The sequence below is a fragment of the Anser brachyrhynchus genome (genome assembly GCF_964034855.1).
Source record: "Anser brachyrhynchus genome assembly, chromosome: 4".
NCBI lineage: Eukaryota > Metazoa > Chordata > Aves > Anseriformes > Anatidae > Anser > Anser brachyrhynchus.
Window position 1 is genome coordinate 65094889 of NC_137698.1, and position 11285 is coordinate 65106173.

The 11285-nt window shown below is 34.6% G+C and overlaps 2 long non-coding RNA genes across 2 annotated transcripts; one reads left to right on the forward strand and one right to left on the reverse strand.

Moving 5' to 3' along the window:
• Window positions 1-2048: 2048 nt before the first annotated feature.
• LOC308194105 lies at window positions 2049-10280 on the reverse strand. The gene is made up of 3 exons (XR_013950274.1): window positions 10165-10280; window positions 6977-7067; window positions 2049-4084 (listed from the first exon to the last, which is right to left on the reverse strand). It is a non-coding gene; the product is annotated as an uncharacterized lncRNA (long non-coding RNA).
• On the forward strand, window positions 5657-7269 carry LOC308194104. Its single transcript, XR_013950273.1, has 2 exons — window positions 5657-6553; window positions 6992-7269. It is a non-coding gene; the product is annotated as an uncharacterized lncRNA (long non-coding RNA).
• Window positions 10281-11285: the final 1005 nt, after the last annotated feature.

An 11285-nucleotide genomic window follows, 5' to 3' on the forward strand; every position in this document is an offset into this window, starting at 1 on the left:
CTGAAGGCCTTCCCTAAAATCCCTTCCAATGCCACTCAATAGCTTTCTTCTCCCCTCCATTATCCCAAATATATTAGGCTATTGGAAAATTCTGACAACTTAACACCACTTCAGATTTATGATATATATATATCCTGTGTTGCATATTACAGCAGGCTAGAGAATCTTTTTGCTTGTATTCTTACAAGGAACAAAAATAATAATAACAAAAAAAAATCAGTGCAACAGAATAAAAATGTGTCTAAACACAGCAGTCATATTCCACACTGCAGTGCTCAGGTATCACACTTTCATCAGATTTCATCATGACGCTAAAAGAAACATGAGAGCAGAAAAATTGTCTTGTACAAATTTTCTTTCTAAAATATATAGATCATTTTACTGCCCAAGTTTTCTTCAGATAATTGTTTTCAAAAGGAAACAATTAGGCTCTCTGATGCCAGGGTCACAAATGTTCAGGTTCCCTGACACTCCATGTCTTTCTTCCTCAAGAGTTACTACTTTTCTGGCTAACCCCAGACACCTTAATTTTTGGAGAGGAGAGAAAAAAAATGATGCAGGCAGAAACACTGACACAGGCATTCTTAAGAAGTAAAGTTAAATGTGACAATCGAAAAGCTGAAAGATAGGAACTTCTGCTACATACTAAAAATAAAGCTATTTAATGAAATTTTGCAGTCCTGAAGCTGGACTGTCTTATTCCTGACAAAAGCAACAAGAAAGAAGTAGGCAAACAGCAGACTTCAGAATCTGGCAGTTTCTTTTCATTATTGTAGGACAAATATGGTACTACACAGAAATCACTTTTCCAAATATTAAAGAACTCTAAAAAGTAAGAGTGAAATATTTCACAAAAAATATTCATAGCTCCATCAGTACATAAAAATATGTAAATCAAGGAGAAGTTTTTCTGTTATGCTTCTTTTGAAAGGAATATTCCAACTTGAAATACACATGCAGTGTACCATACCATTGCCTTTGGTATGGGTTGCTCAGTTTTGGTCTTGTAGCAGATATGAGAAAGATAAAATCAGGGAATTCTTAATTATCAATGAACCTAGAATGAAAACATACATTTGTTTTTTGAGGAAGAGATAGAGGAGAAGGTGTGTATCACCAATCTTCAGCTGTTGAGTTCCCTACCTTTTGAAATCACTTCATACTCTACAGCTGAAAATTATGTTTGGGGGTTCACAAAAGGGAATCTCCACACTTAACTTCAGCTCATTATTTGATTAAAAAAAAAAAAAATTATTTCAGATACCCATTTCTTCTAACTATTGAACCTCTGTACATATGTTTATAGCCTTTTTAATTTTATTTTGGAAAATTCTCAAACATTTCTGTTTTATTTTCACCTCGAAACATACAGTGTTGCCTGCAGAGATTTAGTAAAATATATTTTTAGTTAGATTTTAACACAGTCCTGAGAGAAGCAAAAGCATTTTCCCACCTTCTTTCTAGCATGAAAGAAAGACACCAATGGAGTGAGAAAAAAAAAAAAAATCACTTGCTTCCAACTATTTTGAAACATAAAACACTTCAAAAAATTTTGTCTGAGAAACACCTTTTCAACAATGCAATTGGATAATGTTTGGAAAAAAGTCCATACTGCTTCTACAGATCTGGAGACATCCCACTCTTTTTCCAGTTTAACAAACAGATAGTTTAGACTGTGAGTAAAACAAGGAAATAAACAAAATTTTATGTGTAAGCCATTTCCCTGAACTACTGGAAGGACAGTATTGCACTGAAAAGAGAAACAAAAAAAGTAAAAACACAACTAAAGGATATTGTAGGTCAAAATTATTATTATTGATTTAAATAGAAAAGCAAGCAAAGAACAATTAAAAACCTCTACTGAACACTGAAGCAAGCTATTTTGGATAGGAATTAATCTACTGACTTTGCCAAGGCTCACGCTTCACTTTTAAAGCACATTGTAGGTTTTTTTACTTCAGTGAATAAAACTATCTGCAGTTTATTCCACAGTTGGTATCTAATTTACGAGAGAAATTAATAGTGAAAATACAAGTGTCTTAAGATATTTAATATTCATTTTGAATTCTGTTTACAATAAAAAGATGACATTTTATCTAACTGGCAAAAAAAATACTGAAAAGTATTTTCTTTATTCTGGCTAGTCTGTAGTATGTGGAATGATAAAAGAATGTTTTATGGATGTGCAAGTATGCTACCGAAATAAATCTGCATTTGGAACAAGAATTTGTGCTGAAACAGTACTTCCCATCACAGCTTATAGAATCATAGAATCATTCAGGTTGGAAGAGACCTCTAAGATCATCTAGTCCAACCCTTAACGTAGTACTGACAAGTCCACCACCAAACTATCTTACTAAATGGTTCATAGATTTTCATTGCATTCATCAACTTCATCTCCCAAAGGCTTTTTTTTTTTCTTTAAATATAAAGTAAAAACAGATTATGAACTCTGATAGATCATGGTAACCTATGTCAACTCAGCCTTTCTTACAGAACCTTTATCCTATACTCACTTAGAAACAAGATCAAAACTCACTTGGTTTTAGCAGTGAACAAAAAATCCTGTCTAAACTTTTTTGTGACATACAACTGTTTCTCCTGCCACAAACTTCTACCACTTCCTTTCCTGTGCAAACCATGAACATGTTGGATCAGTTCTGCCATATTGAGGAAATGATGAGCAATGTCTTTCCTCATAATTCCCTTAACCATATTAGGACTCAGGCAATTCAGGTAAACAAAAATGTATTAAATGACAGGTCATAAATCATGGATAAAAATATTTTATGTAATGCAGAGCAAAAGACAATTTTGTCATAACACTAACAATAGATGCTTTCCAATATGTTTAATCACCTGTATGTATTAGTAAGTCTTCTGTCCCATTCAGTCATGTTGTACTTGCATAGGTTCAGTCTACTGGGCTTTTTTAACTTCTATTACATTATCTACTCTAGTCCTCTCACACTGGCATTCATCTGAAATTGGATTCTGAGTGCTAAAATAAAGTTGTCATGAATTTACTGCAAATATATTCTCACTTTAGATATTCAATTTATTTATGTCATCTTCAAAAAAAGAGCGGTACTAACAAACTACTAATATTGCTCTTTTTCTACCACCCATTTTTATAGTGTTTTGGACTGCTAACCTCAGGACAACATTTAAAAGTTAGCAGTAATTGCCTTCACTTTTGCACTAGACAATCAATTAAATACAAGTTTTATGGGCTGATTACCACTGAATATATTTGAGTTTCCTAAACATGAACATGTACTTAAATACTACCAATTAGGAAACTCTTTGATGATATGCAACCAAAGCCATAAGTGCACAAATTTATGATGTCTTTTTCATAGGTTGAGGACTCAGCAAATACTGGGGAGGAAGGTGAGATACAATTTCTTCCTTCTATCGACTCAGTGCTAATACCCTCAAATCAGTGCACTTACCATCATTTTGGTATTTCCTTTAGCATAGATCAACTCTTCATAAGCTAAAAATTAGGACTATTAAGGTCAATGTAGTTGCATTGCTATAAAGTCTGGGTTAATGATCAGCTTTAAATATTTCCAGATCATTAGCCACGTGGCGGTTGACATTTCAACATGCAGTTAAAGGTTGGGAATGCATCAGGCCATAAGAAAAAAAATACATGGTGTGATGTTCAATTTCTACTGCTGCTTCAGAGATGCTATAGTGATTTCCTAAAATGTTTGGCATGTTACCTTTTCATTTACGATAAACAGGAATATTATTTCTTTGTCTTAAGCAGACCTCACTCTGATTTACTGAGACATCCTCTGGAGCTATGATTCATCAAAGTGAAAGCCAAATAAATGCCACCCTGGTGTATATATATAAGAGCAAGTGTTGCTTAATCCAGCTTGTGTCACTATAAATCACCTCACCAGGCTTTGGCATTATCCCTTTTCTTAGCTTCAGTGGGTCATTTCTACCTCCAGGTAAGCACATGTTTGCAGGTAATGTTTTCACTCAGTCTGTTGATTTTGAGTTCTTGCACAGTGTGAAGGCCAGAGTTCAAATTGCAGCTTCAGGCCTTCACTGGAGACAATGAGAACTATGAGGAAAAAAAAAAAAAAAAGGAAAAAAAAACCTTTAGAAACATAAAGGATGTCCCTGACTTAGTAGGATAATACATGGATTGAATGAGCTAGAATCCTTACAGGGAACACAGGATTGTTTTCATCGTCTTACTTTTATGTTATCATTCACACATGAAATGGGAAAAAAAGAAAAATAAAAGGAAAAAAAAAAGAAAAAAAAGACAATATTTCTTTCTCTTCAGACCTTTTTTTCATGGTAGGCTTTAAAGGAGCTTTGTATGACCATGGCAGGTAAGATATTGAAATTTTGTTTTATAGTGAAAGAACCAAATATCTGCTTCATAAATACTTTTTAAGAGACAAGAGAATTAAGCACTGTGTAGAAACTTCTTTACTATACTACACTAATGATTAAGCTTGTCAATGAAATAAGTTAGAATCTGAAATTTGGTGTTCAGATTGGGATTTGAAATATTACAGACAAATTTGAAGAGGTAAAAATATTCAGAAAGTAAAAAGATTATTGACTATGGCAGCACTTTTTCAGCAACACTGGTTATATGCTAAAATACATCTACAGTTTATCCAACATTACAACTTCTAAACAATAAATAAATAAATAAATAAATTCAGCTCTAGACCTTTTTAGTCAATTTTTTGGTATTAGTAAAATAGAGAATTCTTTTCATGTCAGTGAAGCTATTCAGATTTTTCAACATTTATAGGAAAGTCTGGAGCCTCAACCAATATTTTAAAAATAATTTAAAATTGATGTCTGATTGGTTTTGAATCTAGATTCCAATTTATTTAAATTTTTAAATATTGTAAAACATTGTAAAATGCTGAGAATATTCAGTATATTCTGGAATTCATCCTTCTCAGATGAAGCTGAAAACAGCATTTGTAGGGCCATATGCCATGGGCTCTTACTGATTAGAAGTGTTCAGATATCTTTGTTCTATAAAACTGAAACCATCAGATCATCAATATAGCAGGTTGCTGTGCTATATGACTTTTTTATTGTTTCCTTTAAGGAACTGAAAAATACAAAGCAAATTTGTGGATATTTCCTAAAGAAAGAGCTTCCATGTGCCATGAAACAAAGACTTGAAGAAGCACCAAAGCATCTTACAAAATTCTATATATCTTTCTATATATCTTTGTTAATGCTTCCATGTGAGGATATAATCATATATACTTGATGTTATATAATTTAATGTTACTTTTAATGTGGCTTAAATGGTTGATAAGGTTAACACAATTTATTGGAAAGCTAATAAATTTTAATATTATTCAGACAAGTGCAGAAAGCACATTCTTATGAAGAAAAAAGTGTTTGCAGCCATTGTGAGTGAGCCTAAAATAATTATGAACATCATTAATCAGAGCCAATTAAACAAATTTTATTTAAATTACATGCAGCCATAGGCTTTTGGCTTACAACAGAATATGTATTTTCTTTGCTTCTCTCTCATGTTCTTTGCCATTCTCAGTTCTTTTAAGCCATGAATCAAGAATTTATATTCTTGTATTCTTTCAGGCAGAGAGAGGCATTTATCATTCAGCTTCCTTCTACTGAGCAGGACATCTGTGCTTGTTTATTTAACCATCTTCAAGACTAAACTGGCAGTTTCATATTTGTATGATTATTCCTGCTGTCTCCAGTGGAGATGGCTCTAACAGTTTGCAGGTATTGTTCAAAGCCTGTTCCTCTTCTTCCAGAGTTCACAGAATTCAGGACATGTTTTTAAGCAAAAAGATTAGGAAGTTTTGAGACAAAAGAATTTCTTCAAAACAGCAAAAGGAATTGTAGATATAGGATGTCTCAAGCAGCTGGACAGAAGAGGAGTAGTTGAGTCCTTATCTTAAACATATGCACGAGGCTTGAGAAACCTACTCTGCAATGATTTGCTTTAGCAATTAGCTTTCTTCATCACCTACTTCAACAAGCCAAAAAAAAGGCAAGCTAATGAACATGGCAGTAATTAGGACTCTAACACTGGGATAGTTGGGTTTCCAACCTTATCCTTATTTTTGCTTTCCGTATTAACAGCCAATGGCTCCCTGTAAGAATAGTCCTAAAAAGAGGGACTACAGATATTATGTAACAACCTGATGGCAAGAACAGAGCTGGGATGTTCCTTGCCTAATAGCTCGCTGAGGGACAGCCTTGCTGATCTGAATTTCTTTAAGAAGGCCAGTAAGTCTGAGTGAGAGTTCTTGTTTTTATCCTGTTAAGGCTGGGAAGCATCAATCTCAGCAGGCATCTCTTGGATAGAATCTGCTCTGTCAGTATTATGGGATTTCCAAGCAGAGCTGTCAGTTTCAAACCTTTCAGAGAATTTAAACTCGGGCATGGCTGAGCTATAAATTTCAGACAGGTGTAGGAGAGAGACAAGCACCAAGCATGCAACTCAGCTGTGAGACTAGCAGTTCTTAGCCTGAAGAGAAGAAGGAATGAAGGCACCTAGGATTTTGGTTTGGTAAAACTGAGACTACTGTGCAATTTTACATAGATACCTTTAAGACAAGAGCTTTGTGGATTTGTTAGAAACTTGGATTTTGCAATAACCTTACTTTTTGGGTACTTTTAAGTACTTAGACCCTCTTGTAGATTTGGTATAAAATGACAGTTGTTGATAAATATCACCAACAGTTAACTCGGTCTATAGATAATTTCTGAAGAATTTGCTTCCTGAGTAGTTCTTTAGCTGTAGATAAACTAGAATAGATTCTAATTATCTGGCAATTTGTATAGTTCAAACATCACAAATTGAACTGTTAATATATACATAATTTCTCATCAAAAGCAAATATAAGATTTTGAATATTAGCACAGAAAAATATATATACGCATTACAAAAAGTGTTTTCTTTAATCTTCAAACTAATATGTGCACATATTACCTTGTATTTGTCCAGATCTACGATGAACAGCATATTATGCGATTTTAGCAGCAGACAAGATGACAGCTGGATTCAAGTATACCAAGATATTCTGAAAAGAAGTAAAGGGCATGTTGTTCATCACTGCCTCCTGCATGTTCCTTAATAGAATATACAAGACTATACAGATAAACCTATTGTACATTTTTGGCCTAAGAAAATTAGCTTCCCTACACAAATTTTGTGAGCAATTACATGCCACCATAGTTATGTAATAATCCCCCAAATGTAGTAGTCCATACAATTTTCCAGTTTTACTATGGGAGATCCAGTTGGGAGAGGAAAAAAAAAAAAAAAAAAGGAAGAAAGAAAGAAAATCTATCAAATTGAACAGGTAACAAGAGGTGTTTTCTCTCTGTCAGAGAAAGCTCTTCCTTTCCTCTGATGCTAATTCACATCTTGTTGAGGCAGAATTTAGACCCCTATGAGCATCCTGAGAACAAGTGAAGAAAAAGATAAAAAATGCATTCAGTTACATATAGCATCTATCTGCAAAAACTCTACCATATAAAATATCTATGAACTTTTGTAGTTATTCCAGGTGTGTTCACTCTTTTTGAAGACTGTACTTAACTGTGGGCTAACCATCAAGTGCACATTGTGATTCTACTACCTTAATGTCTTATATCCTCCTTTCTGCTAAACACAGGCCTACATATAAGTACATAATGTGTTATGGAAGCATTTTTCAATATCACAAACATTAATATTTGCATATTTCTTAGGAGCAAGTTTTACTACCAAGCTTACAAGAGCAACCATCTTTCTAGCAAAAACTTATATTAAAAATACTGTGGCTATTTTCCTTTTCAATTTCATTTTCAAATGCAAATTCTCGTGAACACTTGAAACTCTTCAATTTCACCACAAAATTCTATTTTAAAGTTATAAAAATTGTACTATTTAAAATGGATGTGTTATAGTGTGCTATAGACCTCTGAGACCACTGTAGAGACAGAAAATGAAGACTAACATGCCAGCAGTTGTATTCTCAGTAAATACTTAGAATATATCAGCATACAGGAAAAATCAATATTTTTATAGAAAGTAGAATCATAGATGAAAAACGATGAATCACATGGAAGCCCATAATCTAGTGTGTCATATCAGCCTGGCAGGCATTCATTTTGGATAAGTAATCTTAATATCACAGGATAAAAATTATATAAAGGAGATGCCAATATTTTGTTATGGAAATGAGAATATTCAGGGTTAAAATAGAGCCGAGCGATTTCTTTTCATCACTGAGTGAGAAGATCAGCAAAAACTCACATGGAGCATCTTTCTGCATCTCTGTGGGAATTCTGCTTCTTGTGATCTGCTACTGCCAGATTTAATGTGCTGAATTTATTAAACACAAAGTTGTTTGACTCACAAGTCCTTTTTTTATCCTCAGCAGATACTGCTTTATGTTGCTGTCCAACAGCACAACAAGCATGTTTTTATCTCTATATATCCTATAATAAATAAATAAAGAGATGTGGTTTATTTCACATATTCAATATGTAATAAAAATAAGTGTTGGTACTACCTTCATGTTATTTCTAAAATAGTCTCTAATTCTTTCTCCAGGATCCTCTTTAAAACATCCTTCATATGTGATGATTCTCAGTGTTGATCTCTGACCACATCACCTGTCATCCACATGACTCTGATCAGGGCATTAATCCCTTCAGGACATTAAGCCATTTTTTCTAGTCGTTGTTAAAATACTTGAATAATTAAAATCCTTAGTATTTTTGCTGCATTTTTTTATTTGAACCTCAGTGAAGCACAGCTGAGAGCAGGCCCCTTTCCTGCTCGGGACTGGTGTTATCACTACACCACTCAGTGCTATTACCAGGAAACAAGGGTGGGACAGCGTGTAACTGTGCTGCATAGTCACTTTTCTTTGGACGTCTTTCACCATGGAAAAAAGAACATACACAGTTCAAGATTACTCAGGCATTATCTGTTGGCTAACATAGCAGATAGCAAGGAATAACATTCAACTAGCAGAAACATTAGTGTGCCTACCAACCCCTAGGGAGGACACAGCTGATAAGTCTCTCCTAGACAGGCAGCTGTCAGGCAAGTTGGGAAGGGTTGGATCTTTCTTCTTGGAACGGACAGATCCTTGATGCTGCTGAGTTGCTGTCTTCTAATGCTCTGCTTGTTGTTCATTTTTGTTGTTGTTGTTTGTTTATTATTGTTGTTCTCCCCCACACACCCCTTAGGGTTTCTTTGTTTTCATATCGGTATTTTTCCCCTCGTATCCTTGAGCTGTTGGCTACTACCATCTCAGCTACTGCACTTCTGTTTTTGTTTTCACTTTTCTTGTCTTGAACAACTTTAGCCCACATATTTTCTTCTGTCTTAATAACAGCTTTCTCAGTAAAACTGAGTCATAGTTTCAGAACTGTCATGCATCAAACCAGGCCTGGATAACATTCAGCTGAACCCTTGGGCCATGGCTTACAACAGCATCAGCATTCACAGCTAACAGATTTACTCAGTGTTGTTGATAAGCCTGGGTTATACTCTGTCCATCCCTGCTGAGCTTAATGACTTATCTGATAGGCCGCCTTGCCTGCCTTCAGTAATGGCACTCACGTAGTCGTGTTGCCCAAACCACAATGGTAAAGAACAACATCAAGTCTGCAAAGTCACTGTTCAACTTTTGCAGATGCTGTAACCAAGTCAGTGATAGCACCTAATTCACTGCCCTTTCTATTTATGCATTCTGATGTAGACTAATCATACAACCACCTACTCCTTTCTTTTAAGTATTATTCAGCCCTCATTTAGGAAGAAGCTATTTAATAATCTGTTGCCTTCCAGTCCCTTATTTGTTGCACATTATTAAAGACCATTACGAATTCTTTATAATGTTCCCCATGAAGTTAATTTCTGCAGTTGACTATAAGGTTTAACCACAAGTTTGGCTGCTTGGTTCAGGGTAGCTGAATCTTGATTTCCAGTCCAGAAGATACATGGTTGTTTCCATATATGCCATTAAAACTTGAAGCTCTACAATCAACCTTCAATCTAATCTTTTCCATTCTTTATTCTTCTGCCAATAGTAACATAATCCAGTGTTAACAACATACTACCCCTTTTTCCTTAAATTTTTGATGGTCATGAAATGTGAAGACAGAGTCAGCACATACCTCAGTTCTGTAGGAAATCATTTAAAATTGGGCCTGCAGCATTGATGTCAAGTGTCAATTTAAATGTTGTGCATTCTCAAGTCTGCAGGAATTCTCAGTCTTCCTCTGCACATGTCCAGGGATCCATGAGGAAGGAAAAATAAATTGAAAAATATTGAGGGAAAACTATCTGCAAACAGGTTAATTCACTGTCGGTGCATAGAAATCACACATCTTTAGGTAACTTACACAATTTTCATGACTAACTTCCACTTGAGACTTCTGGTCATAACTTAAGGTCTAACTGTTTTTAGAGCCTGATTACATCTGTACAGCTAGGTCAAGTCACATTTCCAGTCTTTGAAAGGTAAACTGAAGTACTGAATATATATTTTATATAAACACGAGATGTTTACCAAGTGGGCAATATAAGGTCTTTATTGTGCAGATCACTAAGGCAATTTAAGTAATGTGGGTTGAAGAGGAAAAGCTGGTGTCTGAACCATCTCAGTGAAAACGAGGTGTCTAAATCAATCTGCCATCACTACTGTTCAAGTGCGTCTACTCAGTGTCTATCAGTGCCTACTTGATAAGGTTCTTTTCTGTCTCCAGAAACCATGTAAACAATACACTCCCCCCCTCCCCCCCCATATCTGGGAATTTTGGGTAAAAGGAACCAAAATCATCATTTTGTGATGAGTGAATTTTTAATTGTCTCAAGATAAGCTTGGTTTTGCTTCACATTTACACCTTGGGCCAAAAGGAGGTGTTTCCTTGAAGAGAAATTCTGTCTTGTATGTGATCAGTTTATCCATTACATAGCAATCTTATAATAGACTAGTATTTTTGCTTTATGTTTTTAGGTGTTTATTATTGCGAAAATCCTTACTTTTATACTTGTCAACCTATAAAAAACTTAGTTATAATGCACCAGTGTAACTATAACCATAGAAACCTAAGAACAAATACTAATATAGCAAAATAAATTACTTGTATTTTGTTTTCTTTTCCATATGTAATGAGCTGCACATCCGTACATAAATAAACCCTCAGAACTGAGGGCTATGCTTTTTCCACAGGAAATCAAATCCTTTACTAGATTACAAGCTCATTAGGCCTGACTTTCCTCATTTATAATAATT